Raw genomic sequence first — 16691 nt, 5'->3', positions numbered from 1 at the left:
GAAGTGTTTTCACTACTCGCGTATAAAAACCCCGCCCCCACCTTCACAGCTGGTCCATTTCAACAGAGGAAAACTGACAACTGGAAGATGAGTGGAAAAGCGTCACATAAATGTATAAGTGCTCACAGCTCCGTGGGAATTATTATGTGCAATTCATTTCTAAAAGGCTTTCACATTACTATCCTTATAGTTTTATTTAAATGTAGGCTACATTTTACACCAAAACGGAACACAAAGCAGGACCAAATTGACATTGAATTCCTTGACTAACAAAAGAAAGATTCGTTCATTTAAATAAATATTTAACCAGAAATGGGCCAGTTCTAAAGGGTTATTCAGTTAAGCCCGATGAGAGGGGATACAGCTGTGCACATGTCATCATTAACAGACGTCGTTTAAGAGTGACGTTTGAGTGAACGAGGACATCCCAATTAATTCCTGAGGACTCCTCTGTCCTCGCGTCACCTCCTCGTGTCTCTTGCTCGCATCTTACGGAGGCGGAGGCGGAGCTAAGATGTAAGAAAGGGACGCGAGTGAGGGAAAGGAGGAGTCGAGGAGGGGTATTGGGATGAGGCTTTAGTCCCGCCCACAGGAGATGCGAGCGGAGGACCGAGGGGGGGAACCGAGGAGAGAGGAGGGGAAGCAACAGGCGGTTAGAGAAATGAGAACTCCTCTCCTCTGAGAGGTCATTTTAAAGAGACGTCCATTCATGATGACAGGAGGCACAGCAGCCCTCTGTCTGATGGACAGATGTGTTCATTAGGACTTATATATTTACTTTGATTAATTGACAGTGCGGTATAATGAGACAATAACAGGCTACAGATGCGGACACACACACACAAATATATTTATATAAATATATACAATTTAAAGTATGAGAACACTCTCATAATAACGTAACACAATCAGAGACTGGATATATCCCCCCCCCCCCTCTCTCTGGTCGCTGAAATGGGGAATTGAAATTACGGGCCAAAAGTTGTCCGCCGCATCTACGCACTGTACAACACACACACCTACACACTGTACAACACGCACCTATACACTGTACCACGCACACACCTACACACTGTACCACACCTACAGCTCCTAAAGCATAATCAGGCTACAGCCGTTTTGTATTTTATTATGTGAAGCGCTAAATGGTCTTAGAAAAATATCGACTCTTTGTTTGTAGTCATCTACTGTACTAGAATAAAGCAAATAAAGAGAGTAGGACTGTTATACTGAGTGATATATATTATACACACTGCTCTGCTTTCTGCACGGACCTCACAGCTGTTCTCTCTGGAAACATCGCAACGCGATGAAAGCGGTTTCTAAAATAATATCCAAGGGATGTATGCAGAGCTGTCATTGGCTGAGATAAGTCCGGCCGTGCGTCACGTCTCCACCGTTCCCGGAAATGCATCCGCGGAGGAGCCGTGGAGGAACCATCAGTGTATCCTCGGTTAGAGCTCATCCAGAGAGCCTCCTCGACGCTCGATCCTCGATGTGCATTTAGAGAAATGAGATGTCATTCGAAATGGCACGCTGAAATTCATTTCCGGGTCACTACCGGAGGAGGACCGAGGAGTCGAGGAGTCGAGGAGGGGAAATTTGAGTATTGAGAAGACTTTTGTGGCTCATGGATGTATAATAAGAACTGGACACAGCGTGGGAGGTGGGGCCTCATTCATTCCCATCAGAGTTGCTCATAGAGAACCTCAGTGACGCGTCGTGAAACCCGAAAGTAAGTTAGCATTTTTAGCACTTCCGGTTCCTTCCTCAAAAAGCAATGCATTTTTTCCATAGGGTTTTTGAAAATAGCTCGAAAAATAAGGTCTGTGGTTGACACAAATTTAAGAGATAAATCACGTTTTGTTCTACGACATTAAATACATCAGCAGTGACCCCACTGGGGATTTTTGAAGAGTTTACGTGTCTGAAAAACTATGGTTGTTACCGAGTGGCTGAATAGGACTACAGGAATTGTCGAGGCCGTTGTACGTCATTACGCCGAACACGTAAACACTTCCGCTAGGTTTGTTTTCCCCTGTGTTCTGCTTGAAAGCAAGTACCTGCCTATCTTTAGTATATCTATATCTGACTATTAGAATCTGTATTTTTGAAATTGTCGTTTTTAACCGTAGTTTTACAAATTATAGAATAATTAATTACCAGTGTTTTCCAATTTTACTCGGCAGTTCGTTTCGTTAGCTAACGTTAGCTAAAGCTAGCGCTACTAGTTAGCTACGCAATGGTTTGTTGCTTTGCTCTGGGTTGCAGCCACAGGTCTTCACATGAAACGTGTTTGTTCTATCGTTTCCCGGCCAATGTTTTCCAAAGGAGAGTCTGGATTCGTGCCATGAGGTAAGCTGACGTTACATTTTTGTCCATGTCACGGTGAAATGTAAATGATGGGTAGTGACTGTATCGCCGTTTTAGAGATGGCGCTGCTGAAAAAACCGCAACATAAGTAAAGATAATGAATACATCCTATTAAAACCTGTGTGGCTTATATGATAAGTCTAATTAGTACAAGCAGCATAACGTTTCACCATGTAACTAAAGATTGTAGTCAGGGAAATCAGTTTGGCATTTTGAACTAATAACAAATCACCTCTGGCTGGCAGAGAACTCTCTGCTCCATAGCTTCTCTTGGACGTAAAATCACATGTACATTTTAGATTTATATTCAATTTAATATTCCATCCCTCACATACTTTTGTATATATAATAACTTATATTTTGTTTTTCTTGTTATGCTGCTGCAACACAAACATTTCCCAAATTGGGATCAATACAGTAATATCTTATCTTAATTAATTAAGAAATATAACTATTATAATTAGTGTAGCAGCTGACACCTATTTTCAATATGGATTAATCTACCATTTATTTCTTTAGTTCAATTTTGATCTATAAAAATGTCAAAATAGTGAAAATGTTCACGAGACTTATCAAAGTGCAAGGTTATATCTTTAGATGTTTTGTTTTAGCCTATGTACTGTATGTCTTAATGCTCTTACAGTATATGTGACGGTGTGACTGCCATGAAACTAATATTTTATATCTTCCCAACAGACGAGCTGACAGGAAACCTAACACTCTAACAACCACAACATTGCAAAGGCGAGTAAATGTAAATTAAACACAATTCAATTTTTTTTTTTTCTTCTTCCTTGCAGTGAGGTGAAGCTGACCTTGCACTTGGTGCCAGTAAGGATGTTCCTCACGCAGGCTGAATGTTTCTCCTTCCTTACTGACACAGAAGCCCTTGATTTGCAATGCTTCACTAATTGTCATTTTCCTGGCTCCGTAGGGACACTTTACCTCCAGCACAGCGGAAGACCCTACCAGACCATCTGGAGATGCCCCCAACAATCCTGATTGGGAGAGCCACAAATCTGACTCATGGACCTGCATCTGGGTTGCAGTGGTGAATGCCCTGACGCCCTCACATTCATCCATAGTCCCCCACTGTACAGACAAAACACCATCAAGGGCCTGTTGTTGCCCTAGCACCCTGGCAATAAAGGAAGCAGTCACACGCTTTGACCTCAGGACAGCTCCAAAGTTGCTGGCAGTCAACCTTCCTTTCCTGAACAAATGCCAGTTTGGGTTGGTTCGCTGACCAGTGGTAGCCACCTGAATTGCCCTCTGTTGCTCTTCAGACAATGCCATGCTTGCCACAATTGCCTCAGGTCCCTGATGCCCAACAGATTTGATAATTTCAGGAACAGTAAGTGTTTCCAAGCTGTAGTGTTCCTCTTCTGGCTCGGGGGAGAGAAGCCAAGAAATTCCTGAAAACCTTCCACCGAGTCTGTCCCTCAGCCAGTCACGATCTGCGGAGGTGGGCTCTCTTGTCAGTGGGTTAAATGAGTTATTGGTTTCAACAGTCACATTAAAACAGTTACTAAATCAGCTTACTATCACCTAAAGAACATATCTAGGATTAAAAGACTAATGTCCCAGCAGGATTTGGACAAACGTGTCCATGCTTTTATCTTCAGTAGACTGGACTACTGCAATGGTGTCTTCACAGGTCTCACTAAAAAATCTATTCGAAAGCTGCAGCTGATTCAGAACACCGCTGCTCGAGTCCTTACCAACACTAAGAAAGTGGATCACATCGCTCCAGTTCTGAAGTCTTTACACTAACTTCCTGTGTGTCAAAGAATAGATTTCAAAATACTGCTGCTGTTTATAAAGCAATGAATGGTTTAGGACCAAAATGCATTTTTGACCTCCTGCTAAATTATGAACCATCCAGATCTCTCAGGTCTTCAGGGACTGGTCAGCTTTCTGTCCCCAGAGTCAGAACTAAACATGGTAAAGCAGCGTTCAGTTATTATGCTCCAAATATCTGGAACAAACTCCCAGAAACCTGCAGGTCCGCTGCAACTCTTACTACTTTTAAATCCAGGCTGAAGACTTTTCTTTTTGTCGCTGCTTTTAATTGAACTATTCATATCTTAGACTGCACTGTAACTTTTATCCATGTATTTTTTCTTTTAATGTTTATTTTATTAGCTTTTCTTTTTAATGACTGATTTTAAATGCCATTTATTTAATGTCTTTCATTTTTTGTAAAGCACTTTGAATTGCCTTGTGTTGAAAAGTGCTATATAAATAAACTTGCCTTGCCTTGCCTAATAAAGATTTAATGTGACACATACAATTGATTTGTTGATGGGAATTAATGTGAATAAATTAGCTCTAGCTTAACGGTACTCTTGCTATCACTACTCACCGACACTATAAACCTTGTCCCTCATGCTAGCCCTGACAACACCGGTAAGCACACCTTCATCTAGGCTCCACTGTTACGTGTCCTGACTTGTAGTGGTTCTCTCCTCTATCTACACTCTTCTTGTCACCTTTGTAAAACGATATCAGACTGGTAATTGACACAGCCATGACTTCTAGTTAAATTCAGTGTGGCTAAAATGAAAAGCTTTGTTAAAATATGCAAGCACGCGAAAGTCAAATTCAGCTTTATTGTCAAAAATTCTACATGTGTTATACATCCAGAAATATCGTTTCCCACAGTGTGACATGTATACATAAATCAAAACAAAAAGGGCCTAGATAAACGTGGTATACATTAAACAAAACCAAAAGGGCCTAGATAACCGGGGTATACACTTTAAAATGTTAATATATTTAAAGTGTTCAAAGTGCAGTTTCAGTGCAAGTCAGTTGAAACGATCTTAAGTTGGCGTGACGTTGAAGTCGTGCGACCCTGCTGCTGCACTGGCTTGTAGTTAGTAGTATTATTCATCCCGCTTCAATCACATTAGTATGCATAGAAAGTGACAGGTGCTGTGACAGGTCACACCTCTCCCTACTTATGCTAATGAGCTAAGTCCCGCCTCCCCTTTGTTCGAGGTGTGAGATCTCAAGTAGGTGTGATATCCCAAGTAGGTGTGAGATCCGTCGATAGGAGGGGGGTGATGTGTATTCACAGGTGTGAAAAGCCCCCACTGTTGCGCCTTATGGTGTATAATAAAAAATGTTTCAATCACATTAGTATGCATAAAAAGTGACAGGTGGGCCCGCCCCCAAGTCTATTAAAACTAAATGCCGCTTCCATCACATTAGTATGCATAAAAGTGACAAAAGGGCCCGCCCCAATTATGTGATGTCAGAAGACCGAGGGGGTGGAGTGAGATAAAAAAAAAAGAACCCCGTGCAGATAAAAAGCCAGTCATTTCCAATCATCAAGTCATCTTTCCAAAAAGAAAAAAATGGCCAAGAGACGCCTCGATATGGGTTTAATCAGCGAGACGCCTGTGACAACTTACCGCCATCCGTCCGGAGCGCCAATCAAGAAACGGATGCAGTATCTGTTCAAACACCTCCGGTCGAAGACCTTGAAGAGAAATGGCTTCTGGGAAATGAACATGTTTGGGGATACGTATTCAACTATATGGCGAATGAACTGCATTTCTACAATCTGAAGAATGGAGAAATGTATGGACCCCACAGTGTTAAAGCAACGTTGACCTCAACAGATTGGGCTGTGTTAACTCTGGTGTCTTCCAGAGATCTCCACGCAACCATTGTATCGGAAAAAGTAGTGCATCAAGAAAATACTCTGAAACCAGCGGTGTACAAGATATTTGCAACAAAAAGCAAAGAAACGCAAACAAAAAGCGAGATCAAAGAAGAGTTTTCACTGTTACCCCTCAATGTGGAGGAAGAAGAAGGAAATATCCCCCCGCCGCCAGAAGTGAAAAGAGTCCTGACAAGCACCTTCTGGGAAACTAAAAGCGGACCATCTGGGCGATGGTATTACCGCGCAAGCCGTTTGCTGACGCAGGGGGGAGGGGTTCTCTCTAAAACACAGTGTCTGTAAAAGTGGGGGAGACTGTCTCCCCCCTTCCTGCAATCTCTCTCTGTTTCTGCTGATGTGTAAAATATACAAAATAACGTTTTATTTACTTACTCTCTTGTAAAAAGGTGATGAAGTTTGTAACGTAAGCCAGCCATCAGTGTTCTAGTTTTAAGGATCGAAGGATCCAATGCATTTTTAAATGGAGCAGAAATAGAACTAGTCTCCCAGTTCAAGTATCTTGAACAGGGAGTGTCATATTGGACTCGCACTTGACTTTTTAAGAATCATATCCAGAAAGTATCCAATACCATTAAATTCTACTTGCTACATTTTAAACAAATTAGACCTTTTCTTAACTGTCAATGCTGCAAAGTCAAACCTCCACTGTATGATTCTATCCCACATTGAATACTGTTTTACAAACTGGTCGTTTGCTTGTGCCACACACCTGAAACCCATAGAACAGCTGTTCAAGAGAGCTATCCAGGTGTTTGACAGAAAGCCACAGTCATACCACCACTGTACCATCCTTGAAAATCACAATTTCTTGAGTTTTTGAAAATGTTATGTCTTTTAAAAGTAAGTGTTTTAAAAAAAAAAATATTTACATGGGCTGGCCCCCCTCCCCTTGGGGGAATTCATCCACAGAAAACACACTGGACGCAGCACTAGGTCAGAAACCAGAGGAGACTGAAGTCCAGCACAGACGGACCACCTTTGGACAAAATGTCCTCTCCATTAAAGGCAGCTCATTGTGGAATAGCCCCCCAACTGAGATACGGGATTGTACCACTCTCAATAGTTTTAAAAGTCAACTTAAAGAATGGTTGAGCAACAAACAGACATGTAATCACCACTAAATAAATGCACTTTAACACAGGGGTATCTCCTCTTGCACTTTATGTAGCGCTTTTTATCTTATCTTGCACTTTATATATAATAGCTGCTACATTGTACTGCCATGTGGTAAATGCTTGTATGCTGCTCATGCTCGTTCTGCATATCATGTATTTATTTTTGCTGTATATATAAATGTCATGTTCTTATATGCTGTATGTGACGGGACTATAGATGGAAATTAGCTGAAAGCTAAAATCCGGTTCATTTACACTTGTAAGCATTATTTTTGTTTTAAAGTGTTCATCAATGTGCACTACGGTGGCCCTGAAGAAAATTAAACATTAAAATATGTTATCGATGTCCCCATTCCCAGTTTGTTTTGGGAATAATTGCGATGTTTACTATGTTTTTGGTAGCTCTTAACAAAACAGAATTTTTGTAAAAGACTGCGACTCTAAAAGGCAAGTTTGTGATTTTAACACTGTTTCGATGAAACAATACATTATACAATATTACGACTTTTTGCCATATTTAACACAATCTTTTTTTTTGGTTGTAGGGCTTCAAGATATTTTGCATGTCATGCATAAACACGGTGTCATCTTTTCCTTGAAACTGACGTGCTGCCCGTTTTACAAAACAAGTTATTTTTCTGCTTCTTCATCCTCTGAATTTTCCTCCCCCGTCCCTCTTCCTTCAGCCAGCACAACAAGAATCAAGGTGAATCTGTGAAATGAAACACCTCTTCCCAAAGCGTGACTTCCCTATTGAGAGCATGCGTCTAGGGCAGTAGGGTCTAAACCAATTGGCCAGATATACTAACATGCAGAACGTACAGTATGTTTGAAAAAGACTAACCATTTATCCAGTTCAAGCTGTCTTTAAGATGTGACATTGCGCTCTGACTATTCCCCGTAAAATCGTGACAAACTATTACTTATTCTTAAATTTGACCTCTTGCTGCTTGGTTGAAAATGATAGATGAAAAATAACTTTAAAAAAAAGACTCAAACAGCAAGGGACATTATACTGGTGAAAAAAACTCTCAATTCTACAGATGATTCCCCCCACTCAATGCAATAAGTCCCTCCATCCACTCAGCAAAGCATCTAAAACTAAGGACCCCACTAAGACGACAGTTTGAAAACTAGCTATGGATCTGAGAAAAACCAAGTCTCCCCCCGTGAGTTGCAGCCAGGAACAAACTCCTGGACTACCATCATCCCCACCATTCTGGACACCCGAATCTTGCAGTACTACTGCTGCTTATTTTGCTCCTTGGGCCAAGACGTCTCTGTTTATGGACACATTGAAATCAATGTTGGTTGATATTATGGAGGGGGGGGGGTGATACATCGGTACAGAGAAGAAATATGCAACGGATGCCGAGTCAGTCACCCCGGCCAGAGGCAACACGATTGTCTGAATGACATGCCCGATTTTTTCTTCAGAAACAATTACAACGCGTTAATGAAAAAACTCTGGCTCACCGACTTCATTACTGAGATCGACCAGACTCTTATTGATAAAGAAATTTTCACGGATGATTGGAGGATCCAAGGCGCTTCGGGGGCTTTTCTGCACAATCTCAAAAATGGTAGACGCCTCAAGGAGAGACTTGAAAAGATCCATGCCGAGTTGGATGGAGAAGAAGAAGACTAATAACCTGCGGTTGGTTGAAGCCAGGGATTTTTTCTTTTTCGATACATTGACTTTTTCTTTAAAGTAAAATAAAAATGGGGAACTACTATACAAAACGCTCGGTATCTATTGATCAGAATGTAGTCAATACCCTTTTAATAAGTGTGGTGATGAGGACGATTGAAAACAGAGTGAATAGTGATCCCCGTGTAAACAGAATGGCTGAAGTTTGTAAACTAGAAGACATTTTGGATATCGTAGGTTCTGGCAGTACTATTCCTGGTCATTGGGAAACGATTGTAAACTAAACATTTAAAGTGGTCCTGGAATCTTCATTTTCCGAAACATTCTGTAACATTACCGAACAAATGAAACAAACATAAAAAAGTGTATCATGTGCTCTCATTGTATGCTCTGTTTGTAGATGTAATGCATCTTTGTGTCAAAAACAGCATACACATGAATATTTTGACTGAAGTGAAAAAACTCCATCATGATATTTCCAGTAATCTGGGGAATTCTAAGCTGGAGACGGTCCTGGGGATGTTATAATCAGTATAACTATTGATTTTGTGTTTGAAAAAATGTAAATGTAAATAGGACATTTAAAAAAAAATAATAAAAAAAAGTGTTTTTACATTTTAAAAACTGTTGTCTTCATTATAGCAAGGGGAGCGTGTCTGATACATGTGTATTACAGTCCTTCACATGCACTGTTGTCTTCATTATAACAAGGGGAGGGTAACAGTGAAGATGTATGATACATGTGTATTGAAACGTGCGTATTATACCCCCACAGAAACACAGAAACACTGAAAAAACACAGAAACACTGAAACACCGACGAAACACCGAAAAACAGAGACATGTCATTCAGACAATCGTGTTGCCTCTGGCCAGGGTGACTGACTCGGCATCCGTTGCATATTTCTTCTCTGTACCGATGTATCACCCCCTCCACAATATCAACCAACATTGATTTCACTGTGTCCATAAACAGAGACGTCTTGGCCCAAGGAGCAAAATAAGCAGCAGTAGTACTGCAAGATTCGGGTGTCCAAAATGGTGGGGATGATGGTAGTCCAGGAGTTTGTTCCTGGCTGCAACTCACGGGGGGAGACTTGGTTTTTCTCAGATCCATAGCTAGTTTTCAAACTGTCGTCTTAGTGGGGTCCTTAGTTTTAGATGCTTTGCTGAGTGGATGGAGGGACTTATTGCATTGAGTGGGGGGAGTCATCTGTAGAATTGAGATTTTTTTTCACCAGTATAATGTCCCTTGCTGTTTGAGTCTTTTTTTTTAAAGTTATTTTTCATCTATCATTTTCAACCAAGCAGCAAGAGGTCAAATTTAAGAATAAGTAATAGTTTGTCACGATTTTACGGGGGATAGTCAGAGCGCAATGTCACATCTTAAAGACAGCTTGAACTGGATAAATGGTTAGTCTTCAAACATACCGTAGATTCTGCATGTTAGTATATCTGGCCAATTGGTTTAGACCCTACTGCCCTAGACGCATGCTCTCAATAGGGAAGTCACGCTTTGGGAAGAGGTGTTTCATTTTACAGATCCACCTTGATTCTTGTTGTGCTGGCTGAAGGAAGAGGGACGGGGGAGGAAAATTCAGAAGATGAAGAAGCAGAAAAATAACTTGTTTTGTAAAACGGGCAGCACGTCAGTTTCAAGGAAAAGATGACACCGTGTTTATGCATGACATGCAAAATATCTTGAAGCCCTACAACCAAAAAAAAAGATTGTGTTAAAAATATGGCAAAAAGTCGTAATATTGTATAATGTATTGTTTCATCGAAACAGTGTTAAAATCACAAACTTGCCTTTTAGAGTCGCAGTCTTTTACAAAGATTCTGTTTTGTTAAGAGCTACCAAAAACATAGTAAACATCGCAATTATTCCCAAAACAAACTGGGAATGGGGACATCGATAACATATTTGAATGTTTAATTTTCTTCAGGGCCACCGTAGTGCACATTGATGAACACTTTAAAACAAAAATAATGCTTACAAGTGTAAATGAGCCGGATTTTAGCTTTGAGCTAATTTCCATCTATAGTCCCGTCACATACAGCATATAAGAACATGACATTTATATATATATATATACAGCAAAAATAAATACATGATATTCAGAAAGAGCATGAGCAGCATACAAGCATTTACCACATGGCAGTACATTGTAGCAGCTATGATATATAAAGTGCAAGATAAGATAAAAGCGCTACATAAAGTGCAAGAGGAGATACCCCTGTGTTAAAGTGCATTTATTTAGTGGTGATTACATGTCTGTTTGTTGCTCAACCATTCTTTAAATTGACCTTTAAAACTATTGAGAGTGGGACAATCCCGTATCTCAGTTGGGGGGCTATTCCACAATGAGCTGCCTTTAATGGAGAGGACATTTTGTCCAAAGGTGGTCCGTCTGTGGTGGACTTCAGTCTCCTCTGGTTTCTGACCTAGTGCTGCGTCCAGTGTGTTTTCTGTGGATGAATTCCCCCAAGGGGAGGGGGGCCAGCCCATGTAAATATTATTTTTTAAAAAACACATACTTTTAAAAGACATAAAATTGTCAAAAACTCAAGAATTGTGATTTTCAAGGATGGTACAGTGGTGGTATGACTGTGGCTTTCTGTCAAACACCTGGATAGCTCTCTTGAACAGCTGTTCTATGGGTTTCAGGTGTGTGGCACAAGCAAACGACCAGTTTGTAAAACAGTATTCAATGTGGGATAGAATCATACAGTGGAGGTATGACTTTGCAGCATTGACAGTTAAGAAAAGGTCTAATTTGTTTAAAATGTTGCAAGTTGAATTTAATGGTATTGGATACTTTCTGGATATGTTTCTTAAAAAGTCAAGTGTGAGTCCAATATGACACTCCCTGTTCAAGATACTTGCACTGGGAGACTAGTTCTAATTCTGCTCGATTTAAAAATACATTGGATCCTTCGATCCTTAAAACTAGAACACTGATGGCTGGCTTACGTTACAAACTTCATCACCTTTTAACAAGAGAGTAAGTAAATAAAACGTTATTTTGTATATTTTACACATCAGCAGAAACAGAGAGAGATTGCAGGAAGGGGGGAGACAGTCTCCCCCACTTTTACAGACACTGTGTTTTAGAGAAAACCCCTCCCCCCTGCGTCAGCAAACGGCTTGCGCGGTAATACCATCGCCCAGATGGTCCACTTTTAGTTTCCCAGACGGTGCTTGTCAGGACTCTTTTCACTTATGGCGGCGGGGGGATATTTCCTTCTTCTTCCTCCACATTGAGGGGTAACGGTGAAAACTCTTCTTTGATCTCGCTCTTTTTTTGCGTTTCTTTGCTTTTTGTTGCAAATATCTTGTACACCGCTGGTTTCAGAGTATTTTCTTGATGCACTACTTTTTCCGATACAATGGTTGCGTGGAGATCTCTGGAAGACACCAGAGTTAACACAGCCCAATCTGTTGAGGTCAACGTCGCTTTAACACTGTGGGGTCCATACGTTTCTCCATTCTTCAGATTGTAGAAATGCAGTTCATTCGCCATATAGTTGAATACGTATCCCCAAACATGTTCATTTTCCAGAAGCCATTTCTCTTCAAGATCTTCGACCGGAGGTGTTTGAACCCGGCACAGATACTGCATCCGTTTCTTGATTGGCGCTCCGGACGGATGGCGGTAAGTTGTCACAGGCGTCTCGCTGATTAAACCCATATCGAGGCATCTCTTGGCCATTTTTTCTTTTTGGAAAGATGACTTGATGATTGGAAATGACTGGCTTTTTATCTGCACGGGGTTCTTTCTTTTTTATCTCACTCCACCCCCTCGGTCTTCTGACATCACATAATTGGGGCGGGCCCTTTTGTCACTTTTATGCATACTAATGTGATGGAAGCGGCATTTAGTTTTAATAGACTTGGGGGCGGGCCCACCTGTCACTTTTTATGCATACTAATGTGATTGAATTTTTTTTTATTATACACCATAAGGCGCAACAGTGGGGGCTTTTCACACCTGTGAATACACATCACCCCCCTCCTGTCGACGGATCTCACACCTACTTGGGATATCACACCTACTTGAGATCTCACACCTCGAACAAAGGGGAGGCGGGACTTAGCTCATTAGCATAAGTAGGGAGAGGTGTGACCTCTCACAACACCTGTCACTTTCTATGCATACTAATGTGATTGAAGCGGGATGAATAATACTACTGTAGTTCGTTTATAGCATAACGTTAGCATTTCGCTTTTGGCGACTAGATTTATGATTCAAAAATTATAAAAGTAGGGTTGACATGTGGAGATTATCCGGCTGAACAAAACGTGATCCCTCTCTTAAATGTGTGTCAACCACAGACCTTATTTCGAGCTATTTTCCAAAATCCTATGGAGAATTTGCATTGGTTTTTCATGAAGGAACCGGAAGTTGTTTACTTCCGGGTTTTACGACGCGTCACTGCGGTTCTCTATTGGCGCATGATGATAAAATGGCCCAACTTTTGAGAGAGCGAAACGTCACAGGTTACCCGGCATGCCTGAGAAGTACCCGTATGTGCCCTCATAGCGTATGCGCAACTTTAACCAAAAAAATCAAGCGCGTCAATTTGCGTGCACGTAACAGCACCGCGCGTTCATGACAGCATGGTAATGATTTGTTATTATGATGGATTTGATATTAACGAGGCGGCAGTTAGCAGCTAACAGCTAGCTAGTAATTATGCTAATGTACACATCAATCGTTATGTACTTATATTACGCTGTAACAGGATCTAGTGATATCCATGCAACAGAGCTTCATTTAGCATGAAATAATTATTGCAATAATTATTGCACTGTATATATATACAGTGCAGTAAGCTTCTTAGTGCAATAAGAAGCTACAGGGACGTTAATCTAACGTCGGTAATATTAACTTTATTTAATACAACATTTACGGTACAATATTTAATCATACAGCCCATGTAGTATAATAATGAATTACAGCCAACATGTGATATATCCATTATTACAGCTCCGTGGGATGGCAGTAAGACGATATGGGTCCGTTCTTATTGTGCATCCATGGGTAAAGATAAACGCAACTCATACAACATATCTGTAAACTACGTGTATTGTATTCACTGAATTTCACTCTCTGCCTTTAGCGGCTCGTTGTAGCTCCAGCCCCCACCCTCCCTGTGAGCACAGTGTGTGCTCTGATTGGTCGGGACCATGCTGAACACGTAACATGAACGTGCCGGGCGGCGCGATTCCGTGGGTTAGATGCGCGTTCATAACGCAGAGGGAAATAACTCTCAGAATAACGTTATTAGCACATTTTTACAACTTGAGGAACGAATGTTTTTAATCAGGGCTATACTACAAGTGTTCATACTGGGTAGTTTATTTAGTTTAAGGAGCCTGTGACACGAGTTTCCCCCATCATCCAAACCCATCAATTTGAGTAAATATTGTCCCCTTGAAAACCGTTACTGAACTGATTTTGAATATTTGTACTTTGATAACCATTAATCTGCCCTTCAATGTTGACCATTTTCTGGATCTTCTCGAGGATTCTTCGAGTCCCGCCAAATTATGTGTGACATCATTGGGGCACAGCGCTCCAGCTGCACCGTTCAGGATCCCAGCATCTGCATGTAAACGCACGATGGAGCACACAGCAGCAAGCTCAGACAGTGAGGACAGTTTAATTTTGAACGTGTCTGAGAGCTCATATGAGGCTGAAGGATCGGTTTATGTTGTGTCTGTTAGAAGTTTTGGAATTAGGTGCGTCGATGGGCGATCATACGGTCATGTAGCCAGTGGTGGACTGGGACTAAAAATCATCCCGGGACTCTCGACCGGCCCACTTCGGTACCGCTAGTAAATTGTCAACGGGGGGAGTGGGAGATGTGCTAGTGACTTATCCGACCGGCCCACTTCGGTACCAGTTCATCGGGATTCGTCCCGATGGCCAGTCCGCCACTGCACCCAGCCCAGCCCACGTAAACTGTCAACGGGGGGGAGCCTCGCTGCGGGGAAACGGTGGACCTAGTGTCCCGATCGGAGTGGGAATAATAATAATAATAATAATAATCCGTGCATTTTATCCATTAATTTCCCCAACATTGTGGTAAAAAAAAACACACGTTTAATCCATGTTGGTGTACTACAACTACAAAAAGCATCGGTTTTATTTCTCATCAGGAAATGCAGACCGGCTCAAACAAACGATTTTTAAATCATCATCCTCACGATCATTTAATGTATCATATGTTCACCGAATTGACATGAAAGCACTAATAAATGTAGTTTCATCCACTTGAGTTTACAACTACAAAAATAATCGATTTGTTTTTATATCACAGCCGACGAGAAGAAATTCAGCAGCTCTCACTACCGATTTGTAATCCTAATTTAATAATCATCTACACCACGATCATTTATGTTTATGTTCGCCGAATTGACATGAAAGCACTGACAAATATGAATATACTGTGTTAGAGCCATTTTTCCTTTTGTTATTATTGTCTGAATGTTAGGCTTAATAATAATATAAATGAGATTATACTGTAAATTACCGGCTTTTTTTTGTGAGTCACATTATGGTTTAAAATGTATTAATTTAAGGCTCACTTATTATTTGTTATATACGTCAGTATCACGTGCATGGCTATGCCTATATATGGTAGATTGATAGTACACAGCTGGGGGTGATAGACGGGGAAACGGAAAAGTCTTTTGACCGTGTTCTTTTTGTTACTTTGGAGACTGTTAACGTTTATTTAGTAGAAGCGAAGAAATGTGTCCTACTGTTTATGGACTAACGAATAAAGCTCATCTAATTCAACCACGTTCTCAGCTAATTTGTTTGGAAACAAAGAGAGTCGCGTCAAAGCCCACAACCCCGATAGAGGTGGCTATTAAATTGGAGACAAGGATTAAAACGCCACCACATTAGTCAAAAGACTCCGTAAACTGTGGATAAAAACTTCGAAAGACAAGCACAGGATTCGTGTGGATTTCAGCTCTGCTTTGGAAACAGCGAACGGACGTTCTAAAGTAGCCTACCGAGGAGGAGGCCGTGAGTAAACCATGCCGGCCCGGAATTTATGAATGAAACGCTGCTTACAATGGGATCGCTTCGTCAAACAATGCAAGTAGCCTACTGATGTGTGCATAGTTACGGATGTTTGACAAAACGAAACGGAAAATCCATCCAGTGATATCGTGAAGCTTACTAAAGATAATCCGAAATTGACCTTTCGCAAAGCCACGCCCCCCCTTGGTTACTGTTGCTAGTCCGACAAGCTGAGAGCCAGATGCGTTAAACAAAGCCATAATGGAGGGTCTCCGTAACGTCAGAGTCGCCTTAACAGACTCATTTTGGAGCAATAACGCAGCAATATCCTCCAGGTCCCGACAAAAGGGGCTACAATACGCTATGGAGGGTTATATCCACAGTATAAACATTAGAAAAGAGGGAGGCACAACATCAATAGAGGCACATGCATACAGGTCGCAGTGCAAGAGTGAAAAACCACATGAGCTGTATGTCAAATTCGACGGAATTATTATTATTATTTTGGAATAAAACAATACAATCACAAGAGGCATTAAATGTTGTAGTTTGTCTAAAGTTAACTACCGTTTCCTTGGTGGCTTTCTGCATCCACCTTGTTGTTCCTTTGTGGGGGTCGGGGTGCCCACTTGTGCAGCAGGATTAGGGAAGTCGGCAGTTGGCTTTCCATTAACAAAATGCTACAAAGATTAAAGCAAAATATAAATGAATGATTGCCTGTTGGCTTTCTTGTTTGTACTTTGACCACAGGTAGACTAATAAAGGAGCTCAGCTGTTCAGACATTATTATGTATCAAGTGATATACATGGTCAAAACGACCT

At 41.1% G+C, this 16691-nt stretch overlaps 1 long non-coding RNA gene across 1 annotated transcript; it reads left to right on the top strand.

The window, feature by feature from the left end:
- The first annotated feature begins 1372 nt into the window (after positions 1-1372).
- Positions 1373-4656, top strand: LOC307042108. Its single transcript, XR_013809004.1, has 3 exons — positions 1373-2355; positions 3070-3117; positions 3308-4656. It is a non-coding gene; the product is annotated as an uncharacterized lncRNA (long non-coding RNA).
- The last annotated feature ends 12035 nt before the right edge of the window (positions 4657-16691 follow it).

The sequence above is a fragment of the Notothenia rossii genome (genome assembly GCF_949606895.1).
Source record: "Notothenia rossii genome assembly, chromosome: 5".
Taxonomy (NCBI): domain Eukaryota; kingdom Metazoa; phylum Chordata; class Actinopteri; order Perciformes; family Nototheniidae; genus Notothenia; species Notothenia rossii.
Note: the sequence above shows the minus strand (reverse complement) of the source record. Positions and strands in the feature narration are given on the sequence as shown.